The sequence below is a fragment of the Myodes glareolus genome, chromosome X, assembly GCF_982192425.1.
Source record: "Myodes glareolus chromosome X, mMyoGla1.1, whole genome shotgun sequence".
NCBI lineage: Eukaryota > Metazoa > Chordata > Mammalia > Rodentia > Cricetidae > Myodes > Myodes glareolus.
In genome coordinates this window covers 35,046,953-35,069,955 of record NC_142053.1, presented here as the reverse complement: position 1 = coordinate 35,069,955, position 23,003 = coordinate 35,046,953, and positions in this window count along the sequence as shown.

Here is a 23,003-nt window from a genome sequence, read left to right as displayed (position 1 = left end):
CAAAGGCTTTTTTAGCATATAATGAGATGATCATGGTGATTTTTTTTATTAGTTTGCTTATATGGTTTATTACATTGACAGATTTTCATATGTTGTACTATTTCTGTATCTCTGGGATGAAGCTGACCTGATAATGGTGGATGATTTCTCTGATGTTTGCTTAAATTCAGTATGCTAAGATTTTATTGAGTATTTTGCATAAATATTCATGGGTGAGATTAGTCTGTAATTTTCTTTCTTAGTAATGTCATTGTGTGGTTTGGGTATCAGGTTAATTGTAACATCATAAACAGAGTTTGGAAATGCTCCTTCTGTTTCTATTGTGTGGAACAATTTGAGGGGTATTAGCACTAGTTCTTTAAAAATCTTGCAGAATTCTGTGCTGAAACCATTTGGTCTTAAGCTTAATTTTATTAGGAGACTTTTGATGACTGTTTCTATTTCCATATCAGTTATAGGTCTATTTAATTTGCTTATCTGGTCTTAATTTAATTTTGGTAACTAATACTTATTCAGAAAATTGTCTATTTTAAGTTTTTCAATTTTGTGGAGTACAGGTTTTCAAAATATGACTTAATGATTCTCTGAAATTTCTCCATGTCTGTTGTTATGACCCTTTTTCCTGTCTGACTTTGTTTACTTGGATATTCTTTCTCTGTTTTGGGTTAGTTTGGATAAAGGTTTTTCTATTTTGTTGATTTTTCTCCAAGAACCAATTCTTTATCTCATTAATTCTTTGTATTGTTTTGTTTCTATTTTGTTGATTTCAGCTCTCAATTGATTTTTTTCATGCTGTCTAGTCCTCTTTGGTGAGCTTGCTTTTTTTGAAGAATTTTCAGGTGTTCTGTTAACTCACTAGTGTGGGATTTTCTAGCTTCTTTATGTAGGCATTCAGTGCTATGAATTTTCTACTTACCACTGCTTTCGTTGCGTCCCATTAATTTGGGTGTGTTGTGTGGTCATTTTCATTGAATTTTAGGAAGTCTTTGATTTATTCCTTCATTTTTTCTTGAACCATTGATGAATCAAGTGAGCATTGCTTAATTTCCATGGTTTGTGGGGTTTCTGAAATTAGTGTTGATGTTGAGTTTTAATTTTAAGCCATGGTGATCTGATAAAAATACAGGGGGTAACTTCAATTTATTTGTGTCTCTTTAGGTTGCATTTGTTACTTAGTATGTGGTCAATTTTTGAGAAGGTTTCATGAGGAGCTGAGAAGAATATATATTCTTTTATGCTTGTGTGGAATGTTCTATATATGGCTGTTAAGTCCATTTTATTCATAACATCTGTTAGTTCTATGTTAATTTTCTGCCTGATAGACCTGTTCTGTGATGGTAGTGGGGTGTTGAAGTCTCCCTGTATTAGTATGTGGGGTTTAATGTGTGATTTAAACTTTAGGAGTGTTACTTTTACATATGAGGGTGCCCTTGTATTGGGGACATAGATATTCATTACTGAGATTTCCTTTCGATGAATTTTTTTTTTCTGTGACTAATATAAAATGTCTTTCTTTGTCTTTTTTGATAGATTTTTGTTTGAACAGCAATAGCAGCTTATTTCTTAGGTCCATTTGATTGGAAAATTTTTCTCCATCCTTTAATCTGAGGTGATGTTTGTCTTTGAGGTTGAGGTATGTTTCTTATATGCAGAATAAGGATGGATTCTGTTTTCGTATCCAATCTGTTAGCCTCTGTCATTTTAACATTTGAGTTAAGTCCATTTATACTAAGGGATAATAATGACCAGTTACTGCTGATTCCTGTTATTTTCGTTTTCATTGTTAAAGATGCTATTGTGTATGTTTTTTCTTCTTTGGAATTTGCTGCTGTGAGATCACCTATTGTCTGTGTTTTTTGTGGATGTAGCTCAATTTCATGGGTTAGGGTTTTCCTTCTAGCCCTTTGTGTAGGTCTGGGTTTGTGGCTAGGTATTGTTTATATCTGGTTCTGTCATGGAATATCTTGTTCTGTTCATATATGGTGATTGAAAGTTTTGCTAGGCATAGTAGTCTGGGTTGGCATCCATGGTCCACTTGACCAGGACCTTCTGACTGTCATTGTTTTCATGAGAAGTCAGGTGTAATTCCAATAGGTCTGCCTTTATATGTTACTTAGTTTGTTTCCTTTGCAGCTCTTAATATTCTTTTTCCTTCTGTATGTTTAGTGTTTTAATTATTTTATGAGTAGGGTACTTTTTTGATTCATTCCATTTGGTGTTCTGTAAGCTTCTTATATCTTCTTATGCATAATTTCCTTTAGATTGGAAAAGTTTTCTTCTATAATATTGTTGAATATATTTTCTGTCCTTTTGAGTTGGACTTCTCGTTTTTCTATCTTTAATATTCTTAGGTTTGGCCTTTTCATGTTGTCCCATATTTCTTGGATATTTTGTGTTAAGCTTTTGTTAGATTTAATGTTTTTTATGCTTGTTTATTTATTTGTTTGTTTTTTCAAGACAGGGTTTCTCTGTAGCTTTGGAGCCTGTCTGGGAACTAGCTCTTGTAGAGCAGACTGGCCTCAAACTCACAGAGATCTACCTGCCTCTGCCTCTCTAGTGCTGGGGTTAAAGGCATGCACTACCACCGCCCGGCAGATTTAATGCTTTCTTTAGCAGATGAGTATATTTCCTCTATTGTATCTTCTGCCCTTTAGAGTCTCTCTTCCATCTCTGGTATTCTGTTGTTTATGCTTGCATTTGTGGTTTCTGATCATTTTCTAATAATTTCCATTTCTATAGTTCCTTCAGTTTCTGTTTTCTTTATTTATTTCATTTTGGCTTTCAAATCTTTAACAATTTCATCTGTTTGATTGACTATTCCTAGTTTACTTTAAGGGATTTCTTTCAATTTTTTGTTTGCCTTTATCTCCATTTCTTTAATGATTTTTTTCATTTCTTCTTTAAGGGCCTCAAACATTATTCTAAACTTATTTTTAGGTCATTTTCTTCTGCTTCATCTATATTACTGTGTTCAAGTCTTGCTGTTGTAGGGACACTAGTTTCTGTTGGTGTTGAGTTGTTCTTTCTGGAGTTGAGTATGTTCTAACCATGTCTACCCATCTTTTCCTTTGATTAGTGTAGCTGGGTCTAGGTCTCTGGTGATTATTTTCTCAGGTGTCAGTATATCCAAGGCTCAAATGGTTGCTCCTCATGGTGTAGTCAGGGTCATGGTTCCACTCACCCTGGGGGTTACTTGGTGTTCTCAGAGGTGGCTTGGTGTTCCTGGGGATTGTTCTGCAATTCCTGAGGTTGTTTGCACTTCCTACCACAGAGGTTGCATGCTTGGGGCTGCTACTGCTGAGGTTGTTGCCTTGCACCTGCTCAGAAGAGGTCACTGGCTCAGGCTTGATATGGCAGAAGTCTTTGGTTGGTTCAGGATTGCTCTGGTGGGGGTTGCTGGTTTGGGCCTTCTTCCTCTGAGGCTGCTGATTCACACACAGTCCCGCAGAGGTCTCTGACTCATGTCTGCTTCCTCAGTAGTGGCTCCCTTGTACCTACTCCTGTGGAGGTCATTTCTTTGAACCTGCTCCAGTAGAGGTCCCTGGCTCAAGCCTGCTCCTGTGGAGGTCACTGCCTAAGGTGTGTTCCAGAAGAAGTCACTGGCTCCAGCCTATTCCTTTGGAGGTTGGGGGCTTAGACCTTCTTTAGTGGAGGTCACTGGCTAGGGCCTGCTTCAGCAAAGGATGTCACTAGCTCAGGCCTGCTCCTGTGAGAGTCACTCAAGTAAGTTAAATTAATTTACACTTAAAATAAAATTTTATCTTAAAAAAATATACAATATTTTTTAAAAAATATATATGAAATTTGTGAAATCTGGTGATATGTATTTCTACTACTAGTACCATTTGTGCTCTCAGATGAAGTAGAAGTAACTATAAATAGCAGAAGTAACAATTTACTTAGTTGTTTGATGATAGTTACTTCTCTCCTTTCCCTATGACTTTTTATAAGTATGCAGTTGTTTTCACTAAGTAATATTATGCTGATTATATAAATACCAGTTCATGTAATATATTACCAGTGTCATCATTGAGGCATTTTTTATGTGTAACATCAGTAAGAGAACTATACTCTATGCATGACAATGAAAGGCACAAATGAAAGTAGAATAGAAGAAAATCTTGATAATTAGTCCCTCTACACAGACTTTTTCAAGGGAAGAGATGGTCAAAATTACCTTTTAACACATGTAAAAATGCTAATGCACTGTGGATTCTGTTATTTTGCATTGCAAAAGTTAGTGTCATCACAAAATGCACATAAGGGATGGGGGAAAGGAGAAAATGGGATTAAAATAACCATGATCATAAAAATAAGCACATGAATATATAAAGGATGGCACTAACATCAACTGAAGAAAAGTTCACTAATTGTTAAATTAGTATGACAGAGATCAAATAAGAATCTTTTCCCCTGGGTAGTGTTTTCACATCCTGAATATTTCCTTTATTTATTATGGGTAAGGAACTTAGTCTTATTCTAACTACATAGAACAAACTGAATTCATTAAATAAATAGAAGTTACCAGAAAGTGGAATGTAAATGAAGTTTGCAGATAGGTATTCCAATTAAAGGCTTATAAATTCTGACAGATCTTTACTTTAGATCCTGAAGCACACTAAAGCTTCTCATGAATCACTCAACCTTTCATGCATTACTAAGCCATTTTGCTTTATTGTTTTTTACCGAGGTGAGGATTCTTAACTAAAGTAAAAAGAGTGTACATTTCAATCTGAATCATAAGAAAGCTTTCCTTGAAATGTGAAATAAATTTTATAATTTACTTAGAAATCTCAACCCTCTTGCTATCTAAAATCAGAGTAAGAATGATCCTGTGGCAAAATGCCAGAGGAATTTAGAGGTCATGATATTCACTTTCCTTTGTCTTCATCATTTTTGAATATTTTAGAGATACACTAGAAAAGCAGGCAGAAGGATAATATGTAAAAACCTTTGCTTCTTCTCAAGTTCTTTAGCTCTCCAAGTCATTTCAAAGTGGTTTGTATGCTATTGACTTGAATGGCAGTGAGAACAGGTAAATTACTATATTTTTTCATGTGATAATAAATTACACAAAGGCAAGAAGAAAAGAAATTACTTTATATAAAGTAAGAGTCATTGGTACAATTCCTTCTGTTAAACAAACATTAGGTATAGCAATTAGTATTTTGTCAACTTATTGATGTGAGAGTCCCCTCTGTGTGCTGTGATTATCATTAATGAATAAATAAACTACCTTGATCTGTTGATCGGGCAGAACATAGGTAGTGGGGAGGACTGGACTGAATGCTGGGAGAAGGAGGGGTGAAGTCAGGGGATACCATGGAGCTGACATCCCTGGAGATAGACATACTGAAACTTTGCTGGTAGGTCATGACTTTGTGGCAATGCACAGATTAATGGAGATGGGTTAAGTTAAGATGTAAGAGTTAGCCAATAAGAAGTTGGAGCTAATGGGCCTAGCAGTGATTTAATTGATACAGTTTCTGTGTGATTATTTGGGTTCTGGACTTCTATGATGAACAAACGGCCTCTTCCAACAACTGAATTTCGTTTTCTTTTTTCATTTGTATTGAAAATAGATTTTACCTCACACAATAAAACCTGACTATGATTTCACTTTCCTCACTCCTCCAAGTTGCCCATGTCTTTCCATTTTCCCCAGTTCCACATCCACTCTGCATCTTTTCAGAAAATAGCAGGCCTCCAAGAGACAATAACCAAACACGACAAAACAAGATACAATAAAAACAAAGGCAAAAATTTTCCTATCAAGGAGGAATAAGGCAACCCAGCAGAAGGAAAATAGTCCTAAGAGTAGGCAAAAGAGTTGGAGACACACTCACACCAACTGTTAGAAGTTCTACAAAAGCACCAAGCTAATACCCACTGCACATACACAAAGGATCTGTTGTAGATCCTTGCAAGCCCTATGCTTGTTGCTTCAGTCTCTATGAGCTCAAATGAGTACTTCTTCTTTAATTTAGTGGGTCATGATCTCCTGGTGTCTTCCTTCCCCTCTGACACTCACAGTTTTTTCATCACCTCTTCTGAAGTGTTCCATGATTTCCAAAGAGAAACAAGCACACATCTTTACTGAGGGATTTTGAAAAGATATCAGATGACCAAATATTATACAGCTACTTTCGGGTAGATTTCCAAATCAATTATCAATAAAAGTGGCCTTGATAGGAATCTATGCATAAAAAATATGAATATAATTCCTCACATTAGACCAGAAGATACTCAGGAAGAAGTGCATTAATAAATTGAATATTGACATTAATCATTTTAGGGATGGTAGGAAATTTAAATTTTCAGTAAATAAATTTGATGAAAATAATAGCATGCAGAAAATATCACAATTGAAGAAATGACACATTTAACTATAGGAATTAACAAAAATGTGAACAAGGATAAAATTATAGAACATTCTTTGGTTTAGTAGTGAATTCTATTTGAGTAGACACAAAAACAAGAAGCAAATGTTTCCTTGGCTATCGATAGCTTTGTAGGCATGCTTCTCATGACTGTATTCCTGAGTTTAGGTCAGAAGTCACAGAGCAGTGAAGGAAAATCAATACAGCTCTTAATCTGATGAAAAAGGCTCACAAGAATACTATTTTAGTCATGCCTCTTTATTCTTCTGCTTCTATTCTAGTTCTCCTGTCCTCATTCCAATTCCTATGAGTTTCTACATCTCCAGCCTCAAATTTCTCTTTTTCCAGGAGGCTAAAGCAATTAAAATATTACAAAAGTTATCTCTCATGGATCAAAAGTACATTCCTAGGGTGAGCTATAAGAATCAGAGCCATTGACCATGGTAAAATAAGGTTTCAAGGTTCAGGAGTAAGAATGTGATCTGAGCCCAGAGGGACAGTGTCTATAGGTCTTTTATCAATTAGTCTTGTCAAGCAAAGTATTGGCTTGCTTTTCTTACTGTACTTTGTTTAGCAACCATGGCTAGATACCTGTGACTGTAACCTTGTGCATAGTTTCATGAACAATTGTTTTAAAGTCTGTTTTACTGATATTTTTCACATTTGATAATTTTATGCCCTAGGCATGATGATTACAAATATACTTCACTATTTTAATTTTTCTATCAGCTTTGAACATGAAAAACCTTTTGTTCTATAAATATTTAAATGATCATTCTTTAACCAAAAGTTGCTACTAGAAATAAACCTTCAAAGTCATAAATATAGGTTGAAGACAATATCCATGAACTGTAGCTTACCAACTATATCCCTGTCAATATTTTTAGTAAGTGAAAATATATTATATAAACTTGTTTGTAATACACAATTTTATTTAGCTTATTTTTAATTGAAAGAATATTTCAGCAGAATGATTAGCAAAGGCAGTGGAGACTATCTTAAACAGACTGAATCACCCCTTTCAGGACAACATACTCCAGGGCAGGCCTTAATTCTTGGATTATTTGGACAATATAAACTGGAGTTAACAAGAAATAAACAAAAACCATAAAGTTGTATGAATTTAGAGGTGAAAGGAGGGAAAGTAGGCATGGGAAATGTTTGGAGAGAAGGGGAGAATGTGATCAAATACATTGTATGGAATTATCAAAGAATCAATAAAAATATGATTTTAAAAAATAGTAAAATTCATATATATATATATATATAATTTAAAAGGCCAGTTTTAAGAAATAATTAAGATATTTGTTCTTAAAAAGATACTCAAAATAGCAGTTTTTACCAAATTTTTTTTGATGATTTAAGGGGTTTATTTAAACTTCCCCAGACAGAGGAAGAAGCTCTACATTAATATGTTTTCAGTTGGGTATTTATTCCCTCCTCCACCATCTCTCTTGATCTGAATTTCCTGTTTAGAATTTGGAGGGCATCTGACTGATGATTGCACATAGACAACACAGATTTCTTGAGAATGTACTCATAATAGTTACTGATCTTCAAGGTTGTGACCGTAGACTTCCCTAAGGAAGCATAGATCCTGCTGGACTGGAAGCAAGATTTCCCATAATGGCAAGTTCAAACACAAAGATGAAACCACAAATCATGAAATGCCACTTGTACAGGACAGATTCAGGAGGGATCAACCTGTCTGTAAGTACAATCAATGTAACAATGAATATAAACCTCTGAATGCTATGAATCTAGAAAAATTTCAACACAAATAATCTTTGATTCCATATGTATTAAGTCAGTCAATAAAGAAACCAAATATTTATAAACACTGTGTAAGTACCTTTAGATATTTTACATCGTTTAATTGATACATGCTAATAAACGTTCATAAGAATATCATCAATATGAAAAGGATACTAAAGACCAAGAATTAGAGCTATAAGCAATTGAAAATGAAGGACAGAATTCAGGTATATATTCAGATAATCTCACATTTGGGAGAAACCTTAAACACATAGAGAATGTGGAAAGCACTTCAGCAACAGAACTAATTTTGGTTTATAAACAAGAACTCACACAGGAGACAAACACCTTTAATCACATATTTATAGTTTTAGTTACTATTTATCCCTTTATGGATATGAGGCACAGACATCACATAGATATCAGAAAAGTGAGAGTGTATTGTCAAAGCTATGACTTCATTCAGAATGAGATACTCCATATTTAACAGAAACCCTACAAATACAAAGAGCACAGAAATAGCTTCTGATAATGTCCTCACATTCATATATACCAGAGAAACCCTGCATCATTAGTAAATAAAGAATAGCTTTTAATCTACAATTTTTCACTTTATGAACATCAGGAAATTCACTCACCAGCAAATTCACAGGGAAGTACCCCAGTGTTCTTCATCAATGAGATGTTTACATCCAGAAAACTTCAGTCAATACATTTGCATTGTTGAATCACCTGAGAATGTACTCAAACACAAAAGTTAGAGATCTCTTAATCCATGGGGCACATACTTTGCTGGAGATTTAGTTCCATGATTCTAGAGTACACTAGACACAATCTGAAACATATATTTATAATACAAGTATACACTACATAAATCACTCTACAACCTTTAGGAATTGAGAGAATTCACACTGACTGAATTCTGAGGTATTACAGGAAATGAGATTTTCAATAATTTATTGTTTGTTCTGTAATAAACATGTAAGTCCTCAACTTGAGGAGTTACCCATTTCAGAATGAATGTGAAAGATCTGTACCTATAGTCACAAAGACATTTGACAATTGTATAGAAAAAACTAGCATAATATTGATGAGAGTTTAGATTTTGCCAGATAACTGATTGTTATTAAAGAATTAAAATGTAGCATGGTGTTATGGTTGAGGGAACATGAATATAGTACTTGATAACATCAAGAAATAAAGTATAACAAGTTCAATAGAGCAGGATTAATATATATGGAGGTATTCATAATTCTTGATAAAAATCTATATAGTTGAAACTATATTTTGAGGAAAAGAAAATATACACTGGTTGTGGACAGCTGTAATTCAGGACATGGGGGGGAGAGGCAAAAAAATTGAGAGTTTGATACTAGCTGTATCAACGGAATCAGACACTGTCTTGAAAGTACAAACTAATTAAAACAAACCCAAAATTCCATAAAACACTCTGCCAAGAATAATAAATTTAAAAATAAACTAAAAATATAGAATACACTATGATGTGTGGGAGGGATGCCATTACTGATCAAATACATGTATTTGTTTCAAAGACAAATGTAAATAAGAATAAAAGAACATATGAATTTTGAGTCAATGCCATCATATAATTTTATAAACTCTCATGGCAAATATTTGTTTCAAGGTCGAAGATTAGTGATAAATAAATAACTTTTGGAAGTTCACATGGTGTCCTGGTTAAATTTTTTTCTTTCAACTTGACCTGAAATAGGGTTATCTGAGAAGAGAGGATCTCAATTGAGAAAATGCCCACATACATCCCTAAGGGAAATCTAATTGAAGCATTTTCTAGATTAAGGATTGGTTTGGGATAGCCCCACAGAAGTCAGTACTACCTAGGTAGGTGGCCCTGGATTGTATAAAGCATGGCCTGATCATGCCAATAAGTAGCATTCTTCCATAGTTTCTGCTTCAGTTCCTGTCTCCAGGTTCCTGTCTTAAGCACCTGCCTTGATTTCTCTAGATGATATACTTCAACTGGAACCTGAAAAAAAAAGGCCTTTCCTCCAAAAGTTGTTTGTGGTCATTACGTTTTATAACAGGGACAGAAGGCAAACGCAGGGCAATAATTTTTTTACAAAGGGACATACTCTATTCCTTAAAAAGGGGGGGAGGCAAACACAACATTATGCATAGTGTGTTTTCTTTATCTCCTATGCAGAATTAGTATAAAAATACCAAATATTGCTGTCTCATGCTATTACATCTTGAATGTTTAGTTTCTTTCTGTGTGAAGCAATTCTGACTTACTAATATCTTAAAAGATTCAGAGAATGTAAAGACAGCCTTTCATTGAAATATACAAACATTCCTGTATTGCTGGAGGGAATGCAAGCTAGTACAGCCCATTTGGATGTCAGTGTGGTGATTTCTCAGAAAATTAGCAAGCAACCTTCATCAAGACCCAGTAATACCACTTTTGGGTATATATCCAAAGGATGCTCAATTGTGTAACAAGGGCATGTGCTCAATTATGTTCATAGCAGCATTGTTTGTCATAACCAGAACCTGGAAACAACCTAAATGCCCCTCGACTGAATAAAGGATAAGGAAAATGAGGTACATTACACAATAGAGTACTACACAGCAGAAAAGAAATAACGACATCTTGAATTTTGAAGGCAAATGGATGGAGCTGGAAAACATCATTCTGAGTGAGGTAACCCAGACCCAGAAAGTCAATTGTCACACATACCCACTCATAAGTGGTTTTAAACATAAAACAAAGAAAACAAGTCTACAAATCACAATCCCAGAGAACCTAGACAACAATGAGGACCCTAAGAGAGACATATGTGGATCTAATGTACATGGGAAGTAGAAAAAGACAAGACCTCCTGAGTAAATTTGGAGTATGGGGACCTTGGGAAAGGGTTGAAGGGGAGGAGAGAGGCAGGGAAGGAAGCAGAGAAACATGTAGAACTCAATAAAAATCAATAAAAAAAGAAAAAAATGAAATATACCCAAAATTTTGTAATCACTATAGTTCCTTTTACATGTGTTAAGCATATTAACTAGGAGAAGTTTCTTTCCTGCCTGGTCCCACAGTCATCGAGTCCCAAAGAAACACACAGAGGCTTATATTAATGATAAACTGTTTGGACTATTGTTCAGGCTTATTACTAACTACCTCTTACAATTTAAGTCAACCCATAATTCTTATGTATGTTAAGCTATGTGGCTTGTTACCTAGTCTCTGTAAGACATGCTCATCCTCTGCTTCTGGATGGTGACTGACTCTCTGCCTTTCCTTTTCCAAGAATTCCTCCAGTCTGGTTGTCCCACCTACACTTCCTGCCTGGCCACTGACAAAATAAGCATTTTATTAAACAAATATGACTTGCAAATCTTTACAGTGTATAAGAGCATTATCCCACAGGATTAACTACTTTTAAAATTTATTATTATTTTTGGTTATTTGTGTTTTCTTTAAATGAATTGCATTGTGTGTTATTTAAAAATTATGCACCTCTATTTGAAAATTTCAGTCTAGTTTACTTATAGTTTAACTTGATATAAACAATTATAGCCTTCAATTTACATGATAATTTTTAACCTAAAGGAAAAATACATCTATATTGAGGTCACATGTCAAATTTATAAAGTTACGATTTTTTTCACTGTTGTTGATTTTAAAGACAATATAACATAAAAGTCGGAGATGATAAATTGCTTAAACATTGGGTGAAAAAAATTTTGAGGAACTCCATATTAAATTATTGCTACAAAGAACCTGTATCTTTCAAAAAGTAGAACACTAAGAGATAAATTTTAAAAATTGTGAACCATGAAATTCCAATAAAAAAGTCGCTGATGTTATTATCCAAATTGTGTTGCCAAAAATGTGTTTAAAGTTACTCAAATTTTATTCCAAAATAATTATTCATTCCTCTGTTTCAGGTTGACTTCACATTAATTCTTGTGATCATATGCAATTCTCTTAGTATGCTATTGTACTCTTTTCAATAAATTTGGAAGAAATATTGCTTCAGAACAATTTTATTTCTTTTAAAAATATATATTTAAAATATGTAAATAAAATATTTTACAATATAGGCTATTAAACTCTTTAGATTAAAATGGAGCCACATAATGAGAATAGATATATGTTGACAATAGAATATTTAAGTAGTCCATGCTATGTTTTTGTAGGAATTTGGATTGTAGTATAAGCCAATAACTTAAAATTAAGTAAAATTTACAGTGAAATTGTGAATACACTGTCAGTGAAGTATTAATTCTTTATTCTTTAATGTTTTATAAATGATACAATAATATATCCTTAATTTTATTGAAAAATAAATTTCATACCATATATTTTGATTATACTTTCACTAACACTATTCTCCTAGATCCTTCCTATCTAGATAAATGCATGAATTTTCTATTTCTCCCTTTAAAACAATCAAACAAAACAAAACAACAGAAAACAAGAAACAAACACATACACACATATCACATAAACACAAAAATGGAAAAAAAACAAGTGTGCAAAAATCCAATAAGGCAAAATATGTCCAAACTAAGCAAAATAAAATAAAAAATCTACAAAAATACCATAGAGTTTATTTTATATTGACAAACCTTCTGGGCATGGAACCTGCCTTGAAATGTGGTTAACATACCCAGTGAAACTCCACTGGAGAGAAATTGTTTTTCTATTGACAGCCATGTTAATTGCAGATAGCTTCTTCATTAGAGGTGGGAGACAGTGTCCACTACCCCCTTTCTGTGCTTGCGTACTCTGCATAACTTGAAGCTGTGAGAGATTTGTACATGATATTACAATTTCAGTAAGTACACATGTGCATCAGTTCTATTGTGCTGGGAAAAAACAGTTTTGTTGGAATAGTGCACCTTCTCAGCCTTTTATAATCTTCTTCATTCCTTTTCCACATAGATACCTAAGCCTTGAGGGTAAAACTTTAATGAAAACATCCATTGAGGATTGAATACTCCAAAGTCTCTTTATCTCTGCATGTTGGGTTGCCCAGTTGTGGATTTTGATGTTAGTTTTTATATACAACATTAAGAAGCTTCTCTGAGGAGGATTGAGCAAGTCCCTGATGTAGGTGGACTTTTCTTTTCTGTCTGCCAATTCCCAAATAACTGATGTGTAGACTTCGTATAAATTATAAATACTTGGCCAAAAGCTAAGGTTTATTAACTAACTCTTACAACTTAAATTGACTTACTTCTATTAATCTAAATTCTGTCATGTGTTATTATCTCTCTTTCATCTTTCATTGTAGGCAGAGACTGTGCTTTTGTTTCCTGGCTACCCAGTCCTGAATAATCACACAAAACTATACTAATTGCAATACTGTTTGGCCAATAGCTCAGATATATTCCTATCAATTCTTACATCTCCAATTAACTCATTTCTATTACTATAAATTTTACCATGAGGCTTCTGGTTTGATACCTCACATATTGCTTCTTGGGTATCTGTCTGACTCCACCTCCCATTTTTCTGTATTCAGTTGAGATTTTCTGCCTAATTATAGGTCAAAGCATGTTTTTTTTTCTTGTTAACCAATAGTCATAATACATAGTCACAGCATACAGAAGAGAATCTCACATAATTTCATCTTCTTCTTCTTTCCCATGTCTCACTGGCATGGCATGGCTCTACCCTTTTTTTTTCCTAGTATCCTTAGTCTGGTTTTCTGTTGCCTATGGTTTTCTGTCCTACCTTGTCCTTGTGCTGCCTGGTTCCTGCAATCATTAAGTCCCAAATAAATCACAAAGAGGTCTACATTAACTACAAACTGATTGGCCCATTAGCTCAGGCTTCTTATTAACTTCTATAGCTTATATTAGTGCATTATTCTTGTCTATGCTCGCCACATGGCTCTGTTCCTTTTTCAGCAAGGCAGTCACATTTTGCTTCTTCTGTGGCAGGATCACAACTGCAGACAAATGGACCTCCTCCTTCCCAGAATTCTCCTATTCTCATTGACCCACCCCTAATTTCTGTCTGGCTGTCCTGCCTATGCTTCCTCCCTGGCTACTGGTCAATCAGTGTTTATTTAAAATATAATTGGCAGACTACAGACCATTATACCACAACACTCCCCACTCATTTTTTTAAACAAAGGAAAATATCCATAGTTCACTTTTTGGGAATGAGGGCATAGTTTTTCAGGCTACTACTGGCTGGTTGGGGATTCTTATAATCTTATGGGGATCTAAAGAAAATTTAGAATTATTATCAAGTCCTGACTGGAGTATCCTGTGAGGCTTGATCATCTCAGGCAGCATCTTGAATCTATTCTGGATATAGAACTCTGACATCTGGACCATGTGTTCCTATAGAAGATTTCTCAGGTGGTCTTCCTTGATCAAATCTGATTTTTCTTAACTCAGGATGAATCCACAGCCTCTCATTTCCTGTGTAAACAAAAGCAAAACCTCTTCTCCAAAGTAACATACCTTTTGACTTCAATTTTGAAGTCAAGATATTTTCAAAATAGTCATCTTGGATTAATTCAACAGAATTTATAAAGAAATATCTTTTATCAACTGTTGCTCCTCCCTCAGCATTCAAACAGTTCAAAGAGAACATAATAACATACAATATCCAGACTCTCTGTGTATTTAACATCTTTATGTGACTTTATTTTTACCTGTATTTTTTTTTTTTTATTTTTAATGCTTTGCTTTTTGAGAAAGGGTTTCTGTGTATCTTTGTTCTGGAACTCACTTTATAGTCCAGGCTGTCTTTGAACTCACAGAGATCCAGATCCTCCTGTCTCTGCCTCCCAAGTGCTGGGATTAAAAGTGTATGCCACCACACCTTGAATTCACAGAGGTCTGTCTGCCTCTATATCCTAAGTGTTGAGATTAAAGGGGTGTACCACCAAATCCAACTACTCTTTCCTTCTTTTTTATTTTAAGGAGTTTATCCTTTTTTCTCCTAGTCTGCATATATTTTTAACACATTGTAAACCATTTAAAGGTTTCTGTCAGTGTTGAATCTCTCTTTACTGTATCTCTCTCTTTCTGACCACATGAGTCTTTAATTTGCTAAGCAATATGGGTAAGATTAAAGCCGTGGCTTTGAGAGCTGGATCCAGCCCAATCCTTTGCTTTCTGAGTTTCCAGTCTCATGGCTGAGGTACCAGCAAGAGCCATGTTTATTTCCACAACTCTATGATGTTTCAAGGTACGTGCCACCAACAGAAAGCATGTGGTCTGCTTTTACTCAACACCATTTAAGTGTTTCGTGGCAGGACCACTTTAAAGACCTGCAAAGTTTTGCAGCGAAAGCTGAGTCAGGAAGCCTCTCTTAAATGAGAGTGCTTGCCTCTATCAAGCAGAGCCCACCTGAGAAAATGCTGCTATTAATAAGCCATGCTTAACTCTATTCTTTTTTGTCTAGAATAACTTCCCCAGCTCTGTCAGGCTTTATGTGGATGCAGTCATCCGCATGTTGAGCGACATTTTTTGGAGGGAGTGGGCTCCTTATTTGTCCTGGCCACCCAGCTAGCTTATACCTGAAATAACCACACAGAAACTTTATTTATTAAAACACTGCTTAGCCATTAGCTCCAACTTCTTAATTGGCTAACTCTTACATATTAGATTAACCCTTCTCCAACAATCTGTGTATCACCACATGGCTGTGGCTTACCAGAGATTTTAGCTGGTGTCCATCTCAGGCAGAGGATCTATAGCTTCTTTCTGACTCTGTTCTTCTTCCTCCCAGCATTCAGTTCTGTTTTCTCTGCCTACCTAATTTTTGCCCTATCAACTAGGCCAAGGCAGTTTCTTTATTCTTTAACTAATGAAAGCAACACACAAACAAAAGGAACTCCTACACCTGTTCTCCCACCTAATTTTATCCTATTGAGCTATTAGCCATTTAGCTTCTTTATGAAACAAATCACAGTGACATATATTCACACAGTATAAAGGAATATTCACACACTGAGCTTTGGCTATGTGAATATGTATGTCATTAGGACTCATTCTATTGCTTTGTGCCTTTAGAAGAATAGTACTAGTATTTCTCTAGGCTCATGATCTGCCTAGTCTAAGATTCTTGACTTCTTTATCAGTATCGTGTATGGGCTCTATTTAATGGAGTGCACCTTATATCCAATCAGAAAGTGATTGGTTACTCCCATAACATTTGTGCCACTGTTGAACCAGTATATCTTGAAGTAAGGTGATTGTTTTAGGTCACTGTGTTTGTAGATGGGAGATACTAATGATTATGTTTCTCATCTAGTAGGGTGCAGAATACCTTCCAGTACCATGTATACTAGTCATTAAGAGAGGAGATTCTAGTTAGCCAACAACTTTACTCTTCTCTGTTAAGTTAAATATGTATGTGTTGTCCTCAACAATATAACCTTACATTCTCATTATGCATAATAATTAATGCCCTTGCATCCTGGTTAGTATTATTATTGGGTATGAAGAATTACCATGACCAAAAAGTTGAGGAATAAAATAATTATTTAACTTACACTTTCTCATCATGGTCTATCACTGAAGAAAATCATGTAAGAACTTAAAAAGGAATGAAACCTGGGAGGGGTAGCTGATGCAAAGATCCTGGAGGCATGCTATTTACTAGCTTGTGCCTCATAGCATGTTCAGCCTGCCTTCTTATGGAACCCAGAACTACCAGCCCAGAGATGGCAACCACCCACAATGATCTAGGTTCTCCCATGTCAAACACAAATTTTAAAAAATGTCCTTCAGATTTGCCTACAGCCCAATCCAGCGGAGGCACTTTCTAATTGAGGTTCCCTCATTTCTAATGACGCTAACTTGTGTCAAATTGTTATAAAACTAACCAACACACTTTGACAATAGTCTTTGATTTTTGAAGCTTCCATGGGGCACTTTGGATCGGTGATTCAGTAAAATGTATCCTCTTCCTGGCACAGGAGATTTTATTTGGTGAGATGTCTACTTAGGTCATTGTCTGCCCCCAACCCCTCTATTAAGTATTCATGATCTCTCTCAAAATAATGGTAACTTTTAAAATTAATGTTATGTATATTACATACATTTTACTAGATACATAATTATAACTGGCTCATTTTTATCCTTTGATGAAGATACATTGCTGTTTTGCTAAATGATTTTCTAGTTTTTAATGTTTTTTACAAAGTACAAAATTTGAAATATAGACAGTGGTAAAATTATTCTAAAATTTTCTAAAGTTAATTTTTTTGTAAAATAAGATTTCCTTCAAATTGTTAAATATATTTCTTTATTTGGCATATTTTGGGTATGTTTATAAATATTAAAAAATAATTTTTGAAAATTTAATAAAAAAATCAATTTTCATTTGAAGGAAGTTAGAGCATTGTAAAGTTGCAATTCAAGGCAGCATTTTGAATGGAGAAATTTTCACATAAATATAGACAGTAATAAAATCATTGTAAAATTATTATATAATTAATTAGTATCCTATCTTCTAATAAAGCAGAAGTGTAATAGGAAGTCTCTTGTTTGTTCCTGGCTGCTTAGCCCCGAAATAACCACACAAGAACTGTATTAATTAAATAATTGCTTGGCATATTAGCTTTATCTTCTTATTGGATAACTCTTACATGATAATTTAACCCATTTCTATTAATCTGTGTATCATCACGTGGCTGTGGTTTACTGACGAGGTTCAAGATGGCAGCTCACATCTTTCCCCTCCAGTGACTACATGGCTTCTCCTTGACTCCCAGCATTCAGTCTAGTTTTTCCCACCTAGCTCTACTTAGCCCTATCACAGGCCCAAAACAGCATTTTATTAACCGATGATATTCATAGCATACAGAGGAGAATACCATATCAGAGAACTACTAATCATTTGACTTCAAGACATTACATGTAATTGATATTATACATCACCTTCAATGCAACTATTTATTTGCATATGTGAATGGAATACTTGTATAACCACACGGTTATAGTTTGATAATAAATTAAATGATTAGAGAAAATAAGGAGAAAGGGGATGGGGTAAGCAGAGAGTAGATGCGGATGAAAAAGAGAAATTAGAAATGAAAAAAGTATCGGACAGAAGAAAAAGAAATAATAAAGAAAAGTTTACCTTTCATATTTCTTTTTGTGATTGGCAAACTGTACAAGGCTTCCATGATACTTGGCTACTAATGTTTATGTCCTCATAGGATCACTTTGCTTAGGATATAGGTAGGGCTAGTGACTTTCACTTAAACAACAGAATACAGCAAATATCTTAAATATATCCTATTAAACCCCAAATTTCCACCACTTCTCAAAAGTATCAAGATGAGGACAAAGCCTTCTACTTCCAGGTCTTTGGGGAATATTTTAAATTCAAATCATAGTTAAGTGGAAAAGATCTTAAACATGGGGACATATAAATATTTTTCTTTTCAGAAATGAAAGATCTTGGAGCAATTGCTCAAGAAACTTAGTGGTAGGGCAAGACATAAGAACCTGTATCTTTTCAGCTGTCTGCTTTTATTCCTAATAGTTTTACTACTATTTGAGGAGAAATCCATACTCTATTCTCCATCGAAAGGAATATCATTTGTTTAGTATGTAAATAAATGTAGAATTATATTATCATACTATATTTCTGGGTTTTCTTTTCAAGTTACTATAAGTGATGTTCTATCACAGTAATAATTCAGAAAATTTATCTTGAGATCAAGTTGTTTATTAGTCAAATTTGTGGAGATCAATCTATTTTTGCTTTTGCTTATTAAACACATATGATTATTTTTGAAATGTAGAACAGAAAAGTTATATAGTATTGTAACATGAGAGGCCTTGCTTGTTTGTGTTTTCTGTCCTGCCCGGTCCCCCAGCTGTTTAGTCCCAGAGAAAAAAAATCACACAAGAGATCTCTATAAGTTATCATGTTGATTGGCCTGTTAGGTCAGGCTTCTTACAGGCTAACTTTCTTATCTTGATTAACCCATTTTTCTGATCTATTTTAGGCATGTGGCACAGTACCTTTTTCAGTGGGGCAGCTCACATCCTGCTGCTTCGGTGATCTGGGCAGGAGAGGGAGAAATCAACTTCTTCCTCCCCAGAATTCTCCTGCTCTCTCTGCATCATTTCCACTTTCTTTCTGACTTCCCCACCTACACCTCCTGCCTGGCCAATCAGCATTTATTTAAAACATGATTGATAGAATACAGACAATTCTCCCACATCATAGTATAAATTATCACTGTGTCCACTAAGCAATACACTTTCTATAAGGGGCTCCTAAGCTTTTGAGTCAATACTGAAATATTTTAATTCACTACTGAAATATAATAATTCACTACTGTGGTGAACTTCAAATGATTCTATATTAATCTGTCATCCATCAAATACATCTTATATTATCTTCTATATAACAGGTTTAATTTGAATTAAGAAAAAAACAGTTCAATTTCTGAAATATCAATTTGCTATTCTGAACATTGTAATTTTAGAACCTCATGAAACAACTAAAGCAACAAATCTTTGATAGTCAAAATTCATTTAAATGAAACTATCTGACTAGGTAATCTTTGAAACTATAGAACTTTGATTAAGGGTAATTATTTTAAGATATCTCCACAAAGGAGTAAAGAGTTAGGTGCATGTTTGAGAGCTATAGCTGCTTTTTCCAAAGACATGAGCTCAATTCCCTGCATCAACATTGTCGCTCATAACTATCTGTAACTTCAATTACAGAACACCCAATTTTTCTTCTGTCCTCTGGTGGGCACAATGCTTGCACTTGGTTGAGAGGAATACTATAGGCAAAATGTCTATACACATAAAATAAAATTTAAAAATTTTAAAGATTTTTTGTGAAAGTAATTAATGGAATAATACTTTACTTTTCTTTTTCAGTTCAAAATCCACAAACATAAGCTTCCTTTTTGTCTGTCAACTTTTATTGTGCAGTGAATGACTCTATTGCCTAAGTGATCCAAGAGAATGAAATAATATGGAAGAAATAAAGGGGCAGAGTCAAGAGAAATAGAAATGTTCTCACTAAAAGTGTGTGAAATTACATTTTTCACAAAATAGTGTGAAAATAGTTAATTTGTGAAATAACTTATAATGAAATGGTATGTCATTTACTCATTGTAGATGATTCCATTCTTGTAAAACCCAGGGACCATAAAATTATTACAGGTGTTTTACAATGCATAATTTTCTTTAAGATAGGATTTGGTTCAAATACAAACTTATTCACATGGCTGCAAAAGCAAGAGGAAAATTGTATTAAATAATATAAAATTAACACCTGTATCTAGATTATTCACAACAAAATCTTCAGATGTAATTAAGTGTATTGCTATATAAATTTTCATTTGGTTAATTTGAGCAACAAAAAGACATATACTCAGGATGTCAATATAGAGAGTAGTATATCCTGGTCCTAATTTTTGATAAATGTATCCACATCAAACAAGTCAATATATCCATTGCTGCCTTTATACAGTTTAACAGAGATCAAGGCAATTTAGGTTTTGAATGTGTCAGGAAATCCCAACTGAGTTGTAGTTGTCAATTCAAATTCTTCAGCTTATTTCCATATTCTAAGGCTTCCTATAAATTGAGAGAGACCATTTGTTAACACTTCTTCATTACTCAGTCATTACACTATGGAGTTTCACCATTTCCATTTCATTTCCATTTTTAGTTTTGTAAATATCATATAGATAATAAATATATTTTGGTATCCTAATGTTGTAAAAGTGTTAAACTAGTGCTCATAATTAATATTGAAAATGACATTTTTATTAGGTTGGCATAAACCATGTTTTAAAATATCTTTTAATATGATAATGTCTGCAATTTACTAGGCCATAAGTGAAGTTTGACAGCGGAGCACATATGAATATTTCTTCCAGCAAAGGGGATGATTATGTATCATATAAATAGACCTGTTCCTACCCAAACTGTCAGATTGAGTTTCAAAGCAAGTGTCTGGAAGTAATAGTGCTTGGGTAAATGTTTGGGTAAAGCAGAGGTACATGTTATCTTTAAGAAGTACTTTTAGATTCACAGAAAACTGAAAAGGAATCACTATCAGCCACAACTGTAAGTTAGACAATGTTACATAGAAACTCTCTAGTTTCTATGCTTGCTCTATGTGTTGGCAAACCACTCAAATAGGTAATATAGGTAATACAGGTTCTTGTTACTCTCTTGAATATTACCTTAGAAAAATTATTGGATATCATGTCACCGAGGTGAAAAATAACTTGAATTAAAATAAAGTAAGTACAAATATTATCTCTTCTTGTGTATTCTTATACTGAATATTTAATATGATAGTTTCTCCAAATGATACTGGCTAATAGAGAACTGGGTTTTACTCTTCATCATTTTCATGCTAGTCTTGAACTCCTTTGATGCAAATTTTGATGACAAAACATATTAATGAACACACACATAATAACCATTGTGCAACTGCTGGATAGGATCAGTAAGATTTTACATTATGGAGCCAGGTGCAAGGGCACATTCCTATATTCCCAGAATTTGGGATATAGAGGCAGGATTAGGAATTCTAGGTTGCCATTACAGTGTAAAACCAGCTGGTTTGTAGGAAATTGTATCGAGAAAGTAAAACAAAACAAAAACACATATGTAAAACAACAAAATTACTGTGCATTGTGGCAATTTACCATAAGACTAAATCTTTACAATACATATTTAGGATCTTTGAGAATTCCTTAAAGTATTAAATAAGTAAACAGACATACTAATAACACTTTAATTTTACAGACATCTAATATGAGGTCCTGGGTGGAAGAGAAAATTATCCATAGCTCTAGGAAAAGAATGAGATGGTTTGAACATTTTAAGTGGTCAATAAAATAAGCACACATGGATGAGTTTGTATTAGAACTGAAATCTATCTTAAGGAAGTTTATAAACTATGAAACTTTATAAATTGTAGTGACACTGTGAGTTCAGGCTGTCACAAGGATAGAGAAATCTGAAATGTGAAAATAAGATACCATTTCATAATAAATTATGTAAAAATGTAAGTGCATCCACGATAATACTGGGTGAAGATGTAAACTTTTTAATCTATTAATTCAATCACTTAAATATAGCTTATAACTTTAAAATAGTAAATGGATGTAAAAGTATATATTAAAGAAGAAACCATTATTTCAGACCACTCTGTTAATATATACTTTCACACTTTGTACCATTCTTTACCAGAGGAATATGACATGGATAAAACTGATATTTTAGGGTAATTTAAAAAATGTATGTTTGAAAGTTGATAAGTAGATTCTTGGAAGCTGTTTTGCCTTTCATGCTGTTTTTTTTATAAGTTGCTTAGCTTTTACTTCTGTAAAACTTACCACATATTTCCTTTGAATTTTTGTTTATATTCTCCTGTAATCACAGCATTTCTTTCTGCCCATACAAATTTGTTTTCCTAAGGATAAAGAAAGAACCTGCCATGGAAGCCATAACACGCTTTGCCAAAACTATTCTTGTCCTTTGAAAATTTCTATACACATCTTGAGTTTTCTTTGAACATGCAATTCAATTTGTAGTCTTGCAGTTTCTTAGCAAAACTGAACTTTCTTTTTTTCTGTAAACTATATTTTCAAAGGAAAATATTTTGAAAGCTAGTTTCAATAAGTTAATATACTTTTAGATTAAATTCTATACTTTTTCCTTCATACAGTATCACTGAATAAAATATGATTTTGACTTTAGAATTATATAAAAATAAATTCTAACCTAAAAAGTTAATTTACATAAAATCTGCTAATATCTCCAATTATATCACTATATATCTTTACCTCTGTCATAATACAGAATAAGTATGACTTTTCTATCTGCTTATTATATTTCTTCGTTTTGTACAGCTTAATATGC